The 17,183-nt window shown below is 40.8% G+C and overlaps 1 protein-coding gene across 2 annotated transcripts in view; it reads right to left on the reverse strand.

Moving 5' to 3' along the window:
* UBXN1 (UBX domain protein 1) overlaps nt 1-16,085 on the reverse strand; it is a 554,889-nt gene extending 538,804 nt beyond the window's left edge. The window contains exon 1 of one of the 2 annotated variants that reach the window (XM_044075640.1): nt 15,961-16,085. The gene's annotated coding sequence lies outside the window, so the exon portion shown is untranslated. Of the gene's footprint in view, nt 1-15,522; nt 15,898-15,960 lie in introns of those variants that run through there. The other variant, XM_044075641.1, reaches the window with a different exon arrangement.
* Nucleotides 16,086-17,183: the final 1,098 nt, after the last annotated feature.

The following is a 17,183-nucleotide window of genomic DNA, read 5'->3' on the forward strand; positions in this document are numbered from 1 at the left end:
CCACCTACCTTGACCTGACAAAGGCATTCAATACAATACCCCACTCAGGTACTGCTGACAAACTTCTCAAAACTAGACAAGTAACAGTACTACTCTACTCAGCCCTTATTAGACGCATCATTGAGTACAATGCCTCCTTTGGCATTTGCAACAGTTGGAACCCCCTCAAATGTTCTTCACCAGGAGAATCCAGGGAATGAACACCCTGTCCCACACAGATCGCCTAAGGTCCTGTGTACTCAGTCTCCTCCACATTACTGAAAGTTGATCTGTGCCTACCATACAAGGCATCTTCTGATTCAGCTCTGAAGGATCTCTTGCCCATCCACAAGACTAAACAACACCAGAGACACTAGATCCAAGGACCTGAAATTTGTATGCAAAATAAACAAACACATATCAGTTCCTCCAGCAGGTTCTAAGGACCACCCCACACTATGTAATAATCTTCCATCTATATGAAGCAAACCTCATACATGACCCAGTTCAAAAGAAACCTTGATCTTTGGATGGGAAATCGTAAATTCACCCCAGGTATGGTCCCCAGGTCTTTGATGGACAGAGGTTGATATTAAGTAAATTAAACTCCAACTAGCATATCCCTACACACACACAACCCTTACCTTCCTCTTAACAACATACCCTACCATATAAGCGTCGATTGAACTCCAGGACAAAACTGAACAGAGTTGCACAGCTAGGCTTGTAAAGACCCGGGTGGTCATTAGCCTAGTAAGAACTTACCAATTCTAGTTAGATGACTTGCTTAAGGTCACAAAGTAGGCACAGAACTAGCATATCCCTACACACACACATAACCCTTACCTACCTCTTTACTAACATGCTCTACCATACAAGCATCCAAGGAACTCCAGACAAAACTGAGTTGAGTTGCACAGCTAAGTTTGTAAAGACCCGGGTGGTCATTAGCCTAGCATGAACTTACCAACTCTACTTAAATGACTTGTTTAAGGTCACAAAGTAGGCACAGGAAGGCTGAGGGAATCAAACCCTGCACCACAAGAACTACAGCTCATAGCCTTAACCCTCTGCTCCTACTGCCAGAAAAAGATTAGTCTTTAAAAGAAATAAGTGAGTAATTAAGTGTTTGTGATGATGTGAGGCGTTGCCATCTGTGCTTGGGGCAGGGGGCAGTGCATGTGCAGTGTATGCCGGCATGGTTGGCTGGAATTTTGTCTCATTTGACTATCATACTGACTTGTACAGATGCTCGTGTTAAAAATGTATCAACAGTGTTTTTATAACTGATTAAATGTTTGTTTTGAAAACAAAAAATCCTGGAAGGGAAGAGCAAACGTTTTTGAAATTGTGCCATCATTTTCAAATACTGCAACAGAGCTTAGCAAAGCTCTGAATGTGTATTGTACCAGAGTCAGGTGATCACGTGATGTCATTCTATAACCAAACACAGAGGATGGAACTCTCACAGCTGCTGGTTTTGTTTTTTTTATTGTCTTTAAAACCTGATATCAAGATCTATGTCAGTTATCACAGTCTAGTTGAGTAGCAGTTGTTCAGTTCAGTCTGTTGGAAGATAATCACCTTGCCTTGTGGAAGTAAGCATATCACCATCCTATCTTGCCTTGCTGTATTAATTAAGTTAGCTAGGGAGCAGTTATTCTTTAGACAGTCAGAAAATATATTGACATTAAGTTGTGTTCTGTTTGAATCTGTCCAACTGTGTTATTTTTATTTCTCCCGTGACTGAAACTCAGATGTTTACTGCACTTAGATATTTAGTATTCTCATGTTTTTTTAAATTTTTTTTATTTATTATTAAATAATATTTTTATACTTTTCATTGTGGCTGGTCTTTTAGAGAATACTTTTAACGCCTGGAGTACTTGTGCTTATTTTAATGACGCCTTGACCACTCTGAAAAGCCTGGCTGCTTTGGTTACACTCTACCATTTATGTTAGTTTTGATTTTACTCAGTATAAACTGGATACTCTTGTAAGAGCCTAAGAGTGGTTGACTGGTAGCATAGTAACCTTATAGGCTGGGTAGAAGGGGTATAGTTAGTAAATCTGTACCAGCCTGCCCCCAGGAGTGTGTCTGTATGAAAATCAAATACCCAAGTTTGGGTGTCTCAGCTACTTGGAATTGTTGCACAGCACTCTAAAGTAAGTCTTGTTTGGGATCTGGAGTGACAGAGTCCAGTCCCAGGGTTGGAGCATATTCTCTGTGTGCTCCTGGGGGAGACTGTGCTTGATGCAGAGAGCTGCATCTAAAAAATGCTGTGCAAGTTCATTCCCCTTTCTAGTGGCTGTCTCTCTCACTAGTCAGTGGTGAGGATTGAGGCTCCTCGATTACTGGCCCGGGGTAAAGAGAGGCCGACACATATTCGTGGCAGCAGTGGGATATTAATTGAACTTTAGTAGTCTGTGGGCAGTTGTCACTGAATATGTGTGTACTCTCAACAGACACAAGGTAAACATTCAGGAGTTTCATTTTCACAAAAGTTTTATTCATTTTTGTCAATTTAGTCAGGGAAAGCAGGCAAAGATGTCAGCAGAGGATTATGGCAAGCTGACAAAGAACCAGTTGGCCAAGGTGTGTGAAGCAAAAGGACTGGTGCATGATAACCAGACTAAAGAGGAAATTATTTCAGCTTTACTTGCAGCTGCAGCGCAGACTAGTGGCTAGGAGGACAACCAGTCTAGTGAGGGATATGTGCAATCTTCAGAAACAGAACAGTTCACCTTTTCCTCAGAAGACTTAAAAATCCATCTGGAGTTAGAGAGACTTGAACTGGAGGCCAAACGTTTGGTGATCAAAGAAAAAAAGAGACTGACGTTTTGGAGGCTGAAGAAAAGGTGAAGTAGCATCAGCATGAACTACAGTGTTGGGAGACTGAAGAAAAGAAAAGCAGCATCAGCATGAACTGAGTTCAAACATTTGGAGATCAAAGAAAGAGAGATTGTGGAAACTGGAGGCTGAAGAAAAAATCAGCAGCAACAACACGAGAAGGAGATGCTGACCCTTCATCAGAGTCATGGAGGTAATAGGGAAAGGAGTAAAGGGACTCCAGAAACAATAAAGGTCAGTAAATTTCTTCCACAACTTGCAAAGGGGGTGACTGACAGTTTTATTCATATATCTGAAAGAGTATGTAAACAGTATGTTGTTGAAGAGCTCTGGGTACGGCTTCTGACCCCCTTACTCCATAGTAAAGCTGCAATGGCTGTTTCTAAGTTGTCTGATCCCGATTGTTTAAACTATGATAGAATGAAACTGTTTACTGAAACGTTATAAGTTAACACCTGAAGCTTACAGAAAAAAAAAAGTTTTGTAAGCATAGACATACGGCAGATAAAAGTGTATGTAATTATATTGCCGAGTTAAACACTTATTTATGTAGGTGGGTGAGTGGGTGTCAGTTCACCACCTTTGAAAGACTTGAATACCTTCTGGTGAGGGAACAAGCCCTTAGTACTTCGCCTGAGGCCATGAGAATCCGGTTGGCAGACCAGGACTGTAACTCTGCAGATGAGCTGGGTAAAAAAGAGATCTCTACTCAGCAAGCAGGGCATCACTGCACAAGAAAGGGATATCTAGTTCTGCAAATGGATATAAGGGGACTCATGGTGGACAGCCTAACTCACCCTAACAAAGTCTACCAGTAACAGGGAAGCCACTAGTTCAGGTACACAGCCAGGATTAGCAGTTAGATGTTTTAAATGTAACCATGGGGGCCATGTAGCATACAAATGTTCACTGACGCAAGGCGGGGAACAAAAGGTGAGTGAGCCAGCAAGTGGAAATAGCAAGAGTGCCAGCAGTAAATTGTCTGGAGACAACAGGGGTACTAAACTATCACCGGAGTTTGTATTCTATCTTAATGGATGGAAGACAGGCCACTAACAGAGGAACAGTCTCTGACATAACTACTGTGAAGCCTACAGTGGTTAAAGAGGAACAAAACTTACTTGGGCAGTCCATTGTAATCAGAGCTTTAAGAGGGATCCCATTCCAAACACCTATGGCCAGGGTTCACCTTGACTGGTACGGTGGAAAAGGAAGCAAGCGGGTAGCTGCAGTTGAGGATATTCCTGCAGATGTCTTATTAGGGAATGATTTTGATAATGCAGTACCTTGTGTCCATGCATTTACTTGCAGTCAGGCTTGGAGACAGGTGTGCAAGTCTAGTAGCTTGGGGGAGACCCAGACAGACCCCACACCTGAAGCTGGAGGTGATGATATGGCTATTTCAGGGAGGGAGCTACTCTGTAGCACTGAGCCACAGTTGCTGGCAGGTACTGATGTTCCTGTGGACAAGGTGACTGCAATGGCAGAAGTGAGTGGTAGTACCCAGGATGACAGTGAGGCACTGCTGTCAGAAGATAATAGGCTTCCTATGGAAGTGGAGCTAGGAGGGGGTCACAAAAGTAGAGCCGAGACAAACTCAGCTTTCGGATTCCACCTTACGAAGCTTGAGGGAGGTGGCTAAGAAGACACCTGATGGTCAAGGAAAGGGGAGTCTGTATACTGGAACAAAGGGTTACTGTATAGAGGGTGGAGGAAGGACTAGAGGGTGAGGTAATCCAGCAGTTGATAGTGCCAAGAACCACCAATCTGGCACGTCTAGTCATGACATTCCTTTTGCAGGTGATATGGGCATAAAGCATACCAAGAGGCATATTATTCAGAATTTTTACAGGCCTGAGAATGCAAGGGATGTAACAAGGTACTGCAGGACCTGTAAGCAGTACCAAAGGGTAGGCAAGGCAGGGGGCATAGGTCAAAGCTCCATTGATGCCTTTGCCTGTGACTGAGGAGCCATTTCAGAGGGTAGCTATGGATACTGTGGGTCCCCAAGCTCCACAGGGAAGAAGTTTATTCTGGTGGTAGTAAATTACACTACTAGATACCCTGAAGGCAGTGGCACTATCCTCCACTGAGGCACAGAAGGTGGCAAGAGTTGTGTTAGAGATTTTCAGCAAGGTAGGTTTCCCTGAGAGAAATACTGACTGACCGAGGTGCCAATTTCATGTCAGACCTGGTGGCTTGTCTGTGGAAGCATTGTGGAGTGAAGCACCTAAATACCATCCCTACCACCCCCAGACTAATGATCTTGTGGAGAGATTAAACTCTACATTAAAGACCATGCTACAGGCATTTGCAGAACAGTTCAAGAGAGAGGGTAGGACAAATATTTGCTCCATCTATAGTTTGCATACAGTGAGGCATGCCAGGAATCCACAAGTTTTTCACCCTTCGAGTTGCAGTATAGCCATAGGGTGATGGGCCTTTAGATTTGATTCATGATAAGTGGGAGGGCAAGTGCAAAATCACACAAGACATCTGTTGTGGCATTTGTCCTAAACCTAAAGGCAAGACTTTGGGGGCTCATGGCCTTGGCCCAGAAGAACTTGTCAGGTGGCCAACAGTAGAAAAAGGTCTGGTACTACAGGAATGCTCAAGCCCTAGAGTATGCTGTGGAACAGCAGGTTATGGTGCTCATTCCTGTCAGACAATAAGCTGCAGGCAGCTTGGGAGGGACTCTTCAAAGTGGTAAGGAAGGTCAGCAATTACAATTATATAATAAACCTGCTAGGCAGGAGGCAGGTGCAGACATTTTACTATGTTAACATAATGAAGCTTCAGCATGTCAGAGAGGTCCTGGGCAGACTGCTAAGGGCAGGGTTGACCATTAAGCCCAATAAGTGTCAAGTAGGTATGGCAGAGGTCTCCTACCTAAGAGAGTGGGGAGTGGTAAGATTGGGCCAGAACCTGCCAAAGTGGAAGCTAGTCAGGCATGGCCTGCCCCCATTATGAAAAAGCAGATGAGGGCATTCTTGAGGACAGTGGGGTACTATAGAAAGTTTGTTCTCAATTATAGTACAATAGCTGCTCCCTCACAGACCTGACAAGGAAAAACAGGCCAGATAAAGTAGTGTGGACCCCAACCTATCAGTAGGCATTTCAAAGCTTAAAAGGGCTTTGGGAGGACCCACTTGTGTTAGCCAGTCCAGATTACAGTAATGCTAATGCACACAGACTCTCAAGACGGTATAGATTGTGTTCCCAAACAGGCCCATTTCTCTCAAGCAATGTTTTTCCACCGTCAGTTGAAAAACTAGCTTGAGTCTTCAATTGGGGGGGGGGTGAGGTGTTGCCATCTATGCTGGAGAGAGTGGGGCAGTGCATTTGTGGCATGCGCCAGCATGGTTGGCTGGAGTTTAATTTTGTGTCATTTGACTATCACACTGACTTGTACAGATGCTTGTGTTAAGCATGTATCACCAGTGTTATAATGGATTAAATGTTTATGTTTAAACACAGAATTCTGAAGGAGAAGAGTAGAAGTTTTTGAAATTGTTTTAGAACTTTCAAATACTGTAACAGATCTTAGCAAAGCTCTGAAATGTATTGTACCAGAGTCAAGTGATCAAATGTGATGTCATTCTATAACCAGCACTGAGAGGATAGAACTCTCACAGCTGCTTGCTTTGTTTTCTTTTCTTATAACCAGATATAAAGATCTGTCAGTTATCACAGTTCAGTTCAGCCTGTTGGAAGCTCATCACCATGCGTTGTGGAAGTAAGCATCTCAGCATCCCATCTTGCCTTGCTGTAAAGTTAGCTAGGGAGCAGTTATTCTTTAGAGCTTTAGACAGTCACGAAATATAGTGAGTTTAATTAAGTAGAGTTTTACTGCATCTGTTTGAATATGTGCAACTGTGTTATTTTTATTTTTCCTGTGTTTAAAACTCTGATGTTTACTGTACTTGGATATTTAATATTCTATTGTTTTTACTTTATTATTTACTATTAAATATTTTTATACCTTTCACTGTGGCTGGTCTTTTAGAGAATACTTTTAACGTCTTGAGAGTACTTGTGCTTATTTTAGTGATGCCTTGGCTACCCTGAAAAGCCTGGCTGATTTAGTTACACTCTACCATTTATGTTAGTACTGATTTTACTCAGTATAATTGGATACCCTTGTAAGAGCCTGAGAGCGACTGACTGGTGGCAGCATAGTTATGTTATAGTGTGGGCAGAAGAGATACAGTTAGTAAATCTGTACCAACCTTTCTCAAGAGTGTGTGTGAAAATCAAACACCCAGGTTTGGGTGTGTCAGCTACTTTAAAGCATGTGTCCCGATTCCAAGTAAGTCTTGTTTGGGATCTGTAGAGAGACAGTCCAGTCCCAGGGCTGGAGCATGTTACCTGTGTGCTCTTGGGGGAAATTGTACTTGATGCAGAGAGCTGCATCTAAAAAATACTGTGCAAGTTCATTCCTGTATTTAGTGACCGTCTCTCACCGGTGTCGATGGTGATAATTGAGGCTCTTTGATTACTGGCCTGGGATAGAGAGAGGCTGTCACAGTGTTAAATAGACTCTGTCCTCAAGTACCACCAATACATACTGCTCAACAGTACTTCAATGTCCTCTTCCTTTACATTCTAAAACAAACATATGTAAGGGAATGCAAAGAATATGGCTAAACAAAGCACCAGAAAGGCCACTGCTGAGAGAATCATTTTATTATACATTTTTCAAGTAAACTATCTCCAAGCACAAGAATGAAAAATAGTACAAAGCTGACAAACAACATACCAAATCCATAAACACTTTTCCCCACAAAGTACAAGAAAAGCAAAATTCTTCCAGTAAATGATAAACAAAAATGATACCACTGCCACAAGGCTGTTCTGCATTCCTGAGCCACAAGAAGTAACCAATGTAATTAGTAAATATTTCACTATATTTCCCTGACGGTTTGAAGATCTGAGTATGAAGCATTACTCTCTTTCCTCAAATTCAATTTTGTTCACAGTAAGCTACAGCTCAAAATCACAAGTCTTTTGCTTTAGCTAGGGAACTAGCAGTCGAAGAAAATAAAAATAATTCCATTAAGCAGATGGAATTACTCCTAAATATGACTGTCAATTACATTGCTGCCTCACAAATAAAAGCAAACTGAGGGAAAAATACTAAAACCTAAGCTTTGGAAAGAATATCACTGACACCAGTGCTCAAGACTGGTAAGATAACATTACCAACTACGTGCTCATTTCCTTACTAAACAGTGTCATAGTGTTGACACATCAATTTAGTCCTAACAACTTTATCCTGCCTAACCTTGACGATGGGAAATGCAACTGCAGCGCTTTTCTTTGACTTGTCAAAACTGTCTGATATGATGATCTATTCACTCTTATACCAGCACCACCACCGCAGTATCTATTCACTCTTATACCAATGCCTGAAAAAGTCTGTCTTGACAGCACGGGACTGAGCTGCTGCTGTGGCCACCTATTGATCATTCTCAATTACATTGCTGCCTCACAAATAAAAGCAAACTAAGGGAAAAATACTAAAACCTAAGCTTTGGAAAGAATATCACTGACACCAGTGCTCAAGACTGGTAAGATAACATTACCAACTACGTGCTCATTTCCTTACTAAACAGTGTCATAGTGTTGACACATCAATTTAGTCCTAACAACTTTATCCTGCCTAACCTTGACGATGGGAAATGCAACTGCAGCGCTTTTCTTTGACTTGTCAAAACTGTCTGATATGATGATCTATTCACTCTTATACCAGCACCACCACCGCAGTATCTATTCACTCTTATACCAATGCCTGAAAAAGTCTGTCTTGACAGCACTGGACTGAGCTGCTGCTGTGGCCACCTATTGATCATTCTCATTCAACCCAGGCTATGCTTGCAAATGGTCTATTAAAGATCAGTGGACTACCCTGTTAAACAAATATAAATAAACAAAATAAAAACAAAAAACTAAAAAAAGAGCTTCATCTATTTAATTCTAAACATTAGGGTGAGGTCTGTGCTAGCCCTCTTATCTTTGCAGTCTATAATGTTTTAGTAAAGCCGAGATGATTCAATATGAGAATGACACCTCCTTTACAAGCTATATCAACTGTCTCCCCACACAACACAAGCTTCAAAAAGTTTCTTAAAACTTGCTAAATGACTTAAAAAACAGAAGGCTGCATTATATAGTGCTGTATGCTAAACGTCCAAGCACTCTCAAGTCACCCTGTCATATACAGGCTAAACAGAGAATGGGTAAGGTGCTTGGGAACAGAATTCTAAAAAACAGTCTCCATTTCTGTATATGGCAGTGCTCATTAAGCTTAATGTGATGAACACCATGTAAACAATACTCTCAATCACTATTATTCACGTCCCTTGATGACATTAGTACAAGTATTTTCTGCTATTGTTGCAAATAACTAAGTCCAAAAAGTACTGCATACTCACTCCCTTATGAGATGGAGTGAGTTTTCTTTAGTTCTTTTATGCATTTGTTTTTCACATAAACTCAGTCTGAGATTTCTAACGTTTGTTCAGATATATAGGTGTGTAGAAGGCCAACAACCACTGGCACTGGGGCCTTTATAAGCCTAGCCACGCAACCCAAATATATCCCATGAGATATTGTGCCTTAGCGATTATTTTGTAAGGGACACGTGTTAGGGCATGACAACTTCTGCCTCTGTCCAGAGACATGTCTGTTACACCAGGGATGAATTTCTAATTTCCTATAGACTGGTCCAGGCTGTGCTTGCACAGGGTTAGGGAAGAGCTCTGCTTCACATGGAATGGAAGTCTACTCCAGAGAATGGAGGATTCTCTGAGATAAAAGTTGCATACTAAGTTTAAATCCTTAGATCTAGTAGTTCTGATGGTGTTCGTTTTGCAGATATGTAAAAGGCCCATAAGAGTGGGGTCCAAGGATGCCTTGCATGCCATATATAAATCACATCTCAGCATTCTGTAGGAAACAGACTAGAGAGATTGGGCTTTGAGGCGATCTGCACAGGATATTGTGTTCACTCATTGTATTCCTTACGTGAGGAACCACTGTTGACATTCCATTTTTTCCATGCGTCTGGTCAGGTACATATAGAAAAGGAAATTATACTCAATCATGGATCTGATGATGACCAAGTACAGTTGCATGACGATTTCTCTGGACCAAGATGCTGTGCCTTTACTTACAACGTGACACAGAATGATTTTCTTACAACCTCAGATGCATGTTGGTCGAAAGCCAGGTTATCTACAAGTCCCCACATCCCTGTCTACGGTGTCTGTTATTAGGGGTGTTTTATCAAAGAGGTAGTTTCCCTTGCTGGCCGACTTTCCATAAGGTACTAACATTTCCTGGCATGTAGTTTTAAGCTGTAGCTTTGACACCAGTCATATGTCTGGGTTAGACCTTCCTGCAAGATGTTAGTATTCTGGGGGGTTTCTAGGATTGCAATCATCTGCAAACTTGGTAAGCCAGAGGCCCTTGACATTGGCCTTGACTTCTGAAAAACAGATGCCAAAGAGGAGTGGACCCAGCACATAGCCCTGAGGATGCCATCTGTGACTAGGCTCTTTGTGGAGATGGCCTCTCCAATCCTAATTACCTGGGTCCTGTCTGTAAGCCAGCTGGCTATCCAGAGAGTTACATAAGGGTTTATATGCCTAATTCTACAAGTTTGTTTACAAACCTAGAGTAGGATATTATATCAAATGTCTTAATTAGATCAAGGTAGGCAGTATACACCATTTTACCGTCATCCATTGTCTTGGAAACCTTCTCAAAGAAGTCCACCAGGTTCAGAAGGCATGACCTGCCTTTGACAAAACCAACTTGGGCTGGGCCCAGTGTATGAAGGTCTCCCATGTCCTTGCTGATAATTTTCATAATAATTCCCTCCATGGCTTTGCATACAAGACTAATGGGTCTGTAGTTTTGGCATTCGTTGATGGTCATACCTTGTGCAGCGGGATGACTGTCGCAATCCAACATTCACGTGGTGTGAAGCCTCTGCAGAGGCAATGGTTGAATAGTGGCATTAGTGGCCTTCATAGGACATATTCAAGGTATTTAGGAGGCTACCAAGACATTACTGGGGCCCATTCAAAGCTGTATTCTTGGCCCTACGGAGCACATCTAAGACTGTCCCCAATTATTTTTGGAGGAATTATGTTTTAGATGGTATTTCCTCAGTGGGCAGCTGGGGATGGGGGTGCAAAATTGGAGTCAAATTTAATCAGTCAAAAGATTTGCTACATCTCCAGCTTCCGTGAACATGGCTTCATTTATCAACAGTTTGATACACTGTTGTGGGCTGTCTGAGGTTTCGGACATAACTAAAGAAGGCCTTATGGTTGTCATTGGCCTAGGACACTATCTTTATCTGAAAATTTGCTTTGGTGGACTTGTCTATTCAGTTTGATAAAGAGATTTTTTTTTTTTTTTTTTAGCTATGACTTCTCGGAAAGTATTTATTTATTTACTTATTTGACATTTGTTTACCAGGGTGGTCTAACTGGGTCTACAGAACCCATTTTTAGCAGAAGCCCGGGGAGAAAAGCTCCACATACAGTACAATACAACTACAGTATAATCCAATACAATAAAATTACATTAGAAATACTATACAAAAAAAAAATAAGTTGAAAGAACAAACTGCTACAAGATGTTGCAATATATCACTACACAGCTAGACAATTACAGAGAATAATAGTTATTCTCACCATACATGATGTAGACAGTGTCCAAAATAGTAGTATGTAGGTAGTGCAATTGACTGTAACAGTACGTGCAAAATAGAATGTTAGTTTCAGTTAGGAAAATAGCAGCCAGAAAGTTAGAGATTCAGACAGACAGTGAGAGGGAATTAGAAGAACAGAAGCAATAAAGCCTGAACAGTAGCTTATGGATATGGTATAGAAGCAGAGGAGGAGTTAGAAGGGCCTTAGGATCTTGCAGTCTGTGAGGGATTGAAATGTGACAGAAAGAGGGAATTAGAAGAACAGAAGCAATAAAGCCTGAACAGTAGCTTATGGATATGGTATAGAAGCAGAGGAGGAGTTAGAAGGGCCTTAGGATCTTGCAGTCTGTGAGGGATTGAAATGTGACAGAAAGAGGAAGACCTGAGCATTAGGTTTTATGCAGGAGCAGAGCCATGTATTTTTAAGTTAGAGATTCAGATAGATAGTGAGAGGGAATTAGAAGAACAGAAGCAATAAAGCCTGAACAGTAGCTTATGGATATGGTATAGAAGCAGAGGAGGAGTTAGAAGGGCCTTAGGATCTTGCAGTCTGTGAGGGATTGAAATGTGACAGAAAGAGGAAGACCTGAGCATTAGGTTTTATGTAGGAGCAGAGCCATGTATTTTTGAGATGATTTTTAAAGAGGCTTTGAAATGGGTTAGGCCAGGCATAGACCTGGTAGCTAGAAGTAGTGAATTCCAAAGTACTGAGAGAGAGTATGAATACAGAGAGTGTCCAGGTTTTTTTGTGGATTTTGAGATAGCTAAGAGATTTTTGTCTTGATCATAGGGATCAATTTGGTGTGTAAGGTGTGACTAGATTGGCCAGTGCATGGCAGGCAGTAGGCTTGAAAATATATGATTGTGCAAGTTGGATAGCTGAATAAAAGCAAGTTGGTTGGGGAGTTCAAGCCAGTTTAATTCTAGGAGTGGTTTACAGTGGTGTGCGTGACAGTTAAGAGTTTGTGGCAAACTTTGTTGTAGCACTGTTTCAACTTGCTTAGGGTAGAATTTTGTAAGTTAGTTAATGAAGGGAGGGAAGTAAAAATGTTTTTGCAAGGGTAGTTTTGGTTGCTGCACTAAAGAAATGCTCGTTTCTATACAAGCGTCCCAGTTTTTGATTACTTTTCTTTATATTTTGCTGTATATGGGGGTCAAATGAAAGTTTATTGTCAATGATAACACCTAGAAGTTTGGTTTCCTGCACTATTTCTATGACAGTGTTGTCAGATGCAAGGATGTTGAAATGATCAGTGACAAAGAAAGTGTTTTTGGAATGAAAGAGTATTGGTTTTGTCTTCTTTGGATTAAGAAAGAGTTGGACATTTCTTAGCCAGGATTCAACTGCAGTAATGGACTGCTGAGTTTTTGAAAGTAGTTCTGGTAGTGATTGAGCAGTGCAGATTATGGTGGAATCATCAGCGTACTGAATGAGGGTCCCAGAGGGTGAGGGGCAGTGCGAAGGCTGTTTATGAAAATGTTGAAGAGTAGGGGTCCTAGGATGGAGCCTTGGGGGACTCCAGCAGGGCTGTGGAGGAAGGGTGAGAGTTCACTGGACCATTTCACTGCTTGTTTACAATCCTTGAGGTAGCTCTGAAACCATTTAACAGAGTTATGTGAGAAGCCTAGGTTAGACAGTGTGTTCAAAAGTAAGAGGTGAGACACTGTGTCAAAGGCCTTGGAGAGATCAAGGAATACGAAGGCTGTATAGCATCCTGCATCTCTGGCCTTGTTCATGGTGTCTGTAAAGACAATAGGGCTGTACCTGTGCTGTGGCTAGGTCGGAAGCCATGCTGGGTTTTGGTTGAAAGGTTGTTTTGCAATAAATATTGCATTACCTGCTGATGGATACCTCTCGAGAATTTTGGATATGGGTGATAATATGGATATAGAAAGGAAATTGGATGGATCAAGAGAGTTGCTTCCTTTGTGGATGGGGCTGATGTGAGATTGTTTCCATATGGTAGGTACTTCTGATTCAGATAAAGACCTACTTATAAGTATAATGTTATGCTCCTTTTCATCTGTCCCTCATTTGTGTAGTTCCTGCCAAATTGCTTTGGTTCAAAGTGTACATTTCTGTAACATTTTTACACACACGTTACAATAATGAAACAGTGCCAAGTTTAATCTTTTTAAACGTTTTTGCACTCAAAAGTTTAAGTACTTCACTCTCACACCATTTCAAGTTTCTTTACATTTCCACTTGCTTTTTTCCACCCATGCCCTACTTATTTTTCTCACCATTACTGCCTTCCTTACCTCATACAAACACATTCTCATCTAGGCATCATAAAGTTGCTGACTCTTCTTTGAGTGGGATCTGTTCTAATTTTTTAACTAAACTTCTCATAGGGAGAAGACACCGGGGGATTATGTGCTCTGAGAAATTCAGGTAAGGTGTAAAAAAGGGCGAAGCAGACAACATCCGGAAAGCCAAGAAGTCCAAGTCATTACACCACACAAGTTGAATGAACAATGTATAAAGAAATCACTACAGTAGACATGTACTGCTGAAAGATTCAGTCATATTTTTATGCCAGAATCTGCAAAATCTACTAGCTTTTTAATCAGAAAAAAATAGGCAACTCATATCCTGGTTTTTCTTCCAAAAATTCCAGTTTATTAAATGGTAAATTACATAAAAACAAGGACCTATTAACCTTTAAAAAATCTATAAAGGTTAAAAACTGTGAGTCTGCAATACTCCGGTTTAGACTGCTTTTACTGTGTAGACTGTACATAATTCTAGGCTCAAGAACCCACTCCTAGTTATTTAGAAAAATCCACATTTAGCATGTTCTTGTTTATAATTAACCTAGCTACTTTTCTCACTCAGAGTTGCATTACTGCACAGTATGCATCATTTCGTCCTAGAAAACGGTAAACAAAAAGTGTATCTAAAAGCACACAAGTAATAAAATGCTATGTACAAATATTGACTATTAACAATAATAAGCATGAACAAATATATCTCATTGACCTTACTTTCTCTCAACCTTCCATCTCCAATATGTGGAACAAATGGGCAAAATGTGAACAGCTTCAACTAGGATACACACAGAACGGTAAATTGCTGTTACTTCGTACTTCCTGAAGATTATTTTAATGAAGTAATACAATTTATGTACTACCGTACACTTATTAAACCAATTCTTAACAATGAACTATTGCAAGATGCTTTCAATGCAAAACACTGAAAATATTGATTATTAAGATTCAAAATGAAGAACGCTCTTCCACTATGAGGATCAGTTAGAGACGGAAGTTACACTACATCTTTCACACGTGCTTTTACACCTCTCAACTGTACAGATTTTCGCAGAATGTCCAGATTTCGGCCTCATATTTGTGGTCCGTTTTCATAAAATTGTGGTTTTCTGGTAAATCAGTGGCAAATCAGTAAAGAGTGAAGTTATGAAATAATGGCAAACATTTCAGTTTTAGACTTGATATCCTTCGGAAAATTCATGCTAAAGTAAAACCTCTTATTCAATCAAGTTTACAAGAGCAGTATTTAAAAATTGTCCCCATTTTCGGTCCTTTGTCCCAATTTATTTCTGTCTTTGGCCAGATTACTTTCTCTTACAGGTGGACAGGCATGGACATGCATCAACCCGTGCAACCATTTAATCAACACAGTCAAATCCACATTTTAACGTGGAGTGTTCTAAAGAAGATCGCGACTACTCTGCAAGGTATCTCACAGCCAACAAATAGCATTCATATCCTATTAAAAGCAAAACACGTGAACACTTTTTTTTTACATAACCATAAACAATGATGCAATGGTATGCCATATTCTTTGTGGCAATGCATCTATATGTAGCTATGTATAGATTATTCGACTGTCACCCTAAAACAGATCCGGCTCTATTACGATCATCAGTAAATTCTTAACATACAACAGTATATTGTAGTACAAATTAGCGAACATCAGCTAAGAAATGAAAGCATACCACTCAACTTGTTAGATCAAGAATATGGACAAAGCCAAGAAATGATGGGGGAGGCCCAAAATCTGGGGTAGAATTTAAATATTGCTTTTAAAAATTTAAGAAGTTGGCAGAATAACATGCTTTGTATTCACATGCGTCTTCTGAAGTATATGGAGTATGAAATTCATATGCCCGACATTATTTAGTGACTGCAGCACTACATTTGACGAGGTTTGCAGCAAATCACGTACATTCTGCGAAATCGGGAACAATTAAAAGTCACCGGCAAAATATTCATGATACAGAATAAAAATACATTTTAAAGACCATGTCCCACTCCTTCGTCGAGCATGGTACATATCGTCAAATCACTTTATTATTTAATTTCCATTCAACTGTCACTAAATGACTGGACCACCACCAAAATGATACTGCCCGTCTGTCGTATTACAGTACAATAGACTTACGAACTGCCTCAACTTCAGGACAACCAGACTTTACGCTTTTGGATATAATCAAACCCCAGAATGCCGTGGGACCATCATTCCCTTACACACAAACTGAAAGCAGGAATTGCAGATTCACTGTATTTGCTCACATGATCAGCTTGAAAACTACGGAAGCCCCAGAAGGAGAATTGGCACACTTGCGTATTTAATGAAAGCTTTGTTAACTTCCAGAAGTCGACTCTGTAGCATACCTCTCAATTGTACAGGTTTTCACAGAGTGTCCAGATTTCTGCCTCATATTTTCCATGTATTACACCTAATATTGGTCCTTTTCTGGCAAATAGCTGAGGGTCGGAGTCATGAAATTATGGCAAACATTTGAGTTTAAGGATCTACAGCCATTAGAAAATTCATGCTAATGCAAAACCTATTATTCTAGCAACTTTTTAAGTTTGTAAGAGCAATATTTAAAATCTGTCCCTATTTGTACCCCCATCATTTTTGGCTTTGTCCAGATTTTTTGCTCTAAGAGGTTGAGAGTCCTGGGGCCGCTCTTGTTTGGCATCTACTTCTCTGAAGTACAGGTCAACACTAAGGGAGTCTGGCTAACAAAGTTTGCAGATGACTGCAAACTGGGAGCCATTATTGAATCCCCAAATGATGTGGATACTCTACAAAAGGGCCTTACAGAAACAGATGCTTGGTGCCAGAGCCATGGGCTCAAGCTCAATGCCAAGAAATGTATTGTTATCCCCTTTGGGAAAAAACATGTATCCATGAATTACCACATAGGTGGCAGTACACTAAACACAGAAAGTGTGATAAGAGACTTAGGGACACAGGTGGACAGTGGTCTCACCTTCGATAACCACATCGCCACAACAGTCAGGAAATCCTTCTATGTGGCACACCTCATCACGAAGGGCTTTTCATCCAGAAAAAAGGAGGTCATTGTCCCACTGTACTCATCCCTCATTAGATCCATTATAGAATACAACGCCCCATTTGGTATGTACCTCTCAAGACATCTGCAACAACTGGAAAGGCCTCAGAAATACCTCACTAAAAGAATCACAGGCCTAAAGCAGATGCCCTACGCTGACCGCCTTAAAAAACTCCAGCTATACTCTGTCGCATATCGTCTACTCAGAGGCAATCTCTGCTTAACATACAAGGCCATGTCAAACCCAGAACTGTTGGACATGCTACACTTAAAGAAATCCCAATCCCTCAGAGCTACA

The sequence above is a fragment of the Protopterus annectens genome, chromosome 6.part1, assembly GCF_019279795.1.
Source record: "Protopterus annectens isolate FY-2018-M chromosome 6.part1, PAN1.0, whole genome shotgun sequence".
In the NCBI taxonomy this organism is placed as follows: domain Eukaryota; kingdom Metazoa; phylum Chordata; order Ceratodontiformes; family Protopteridae; genus Protopterus; species Protopterus annectens.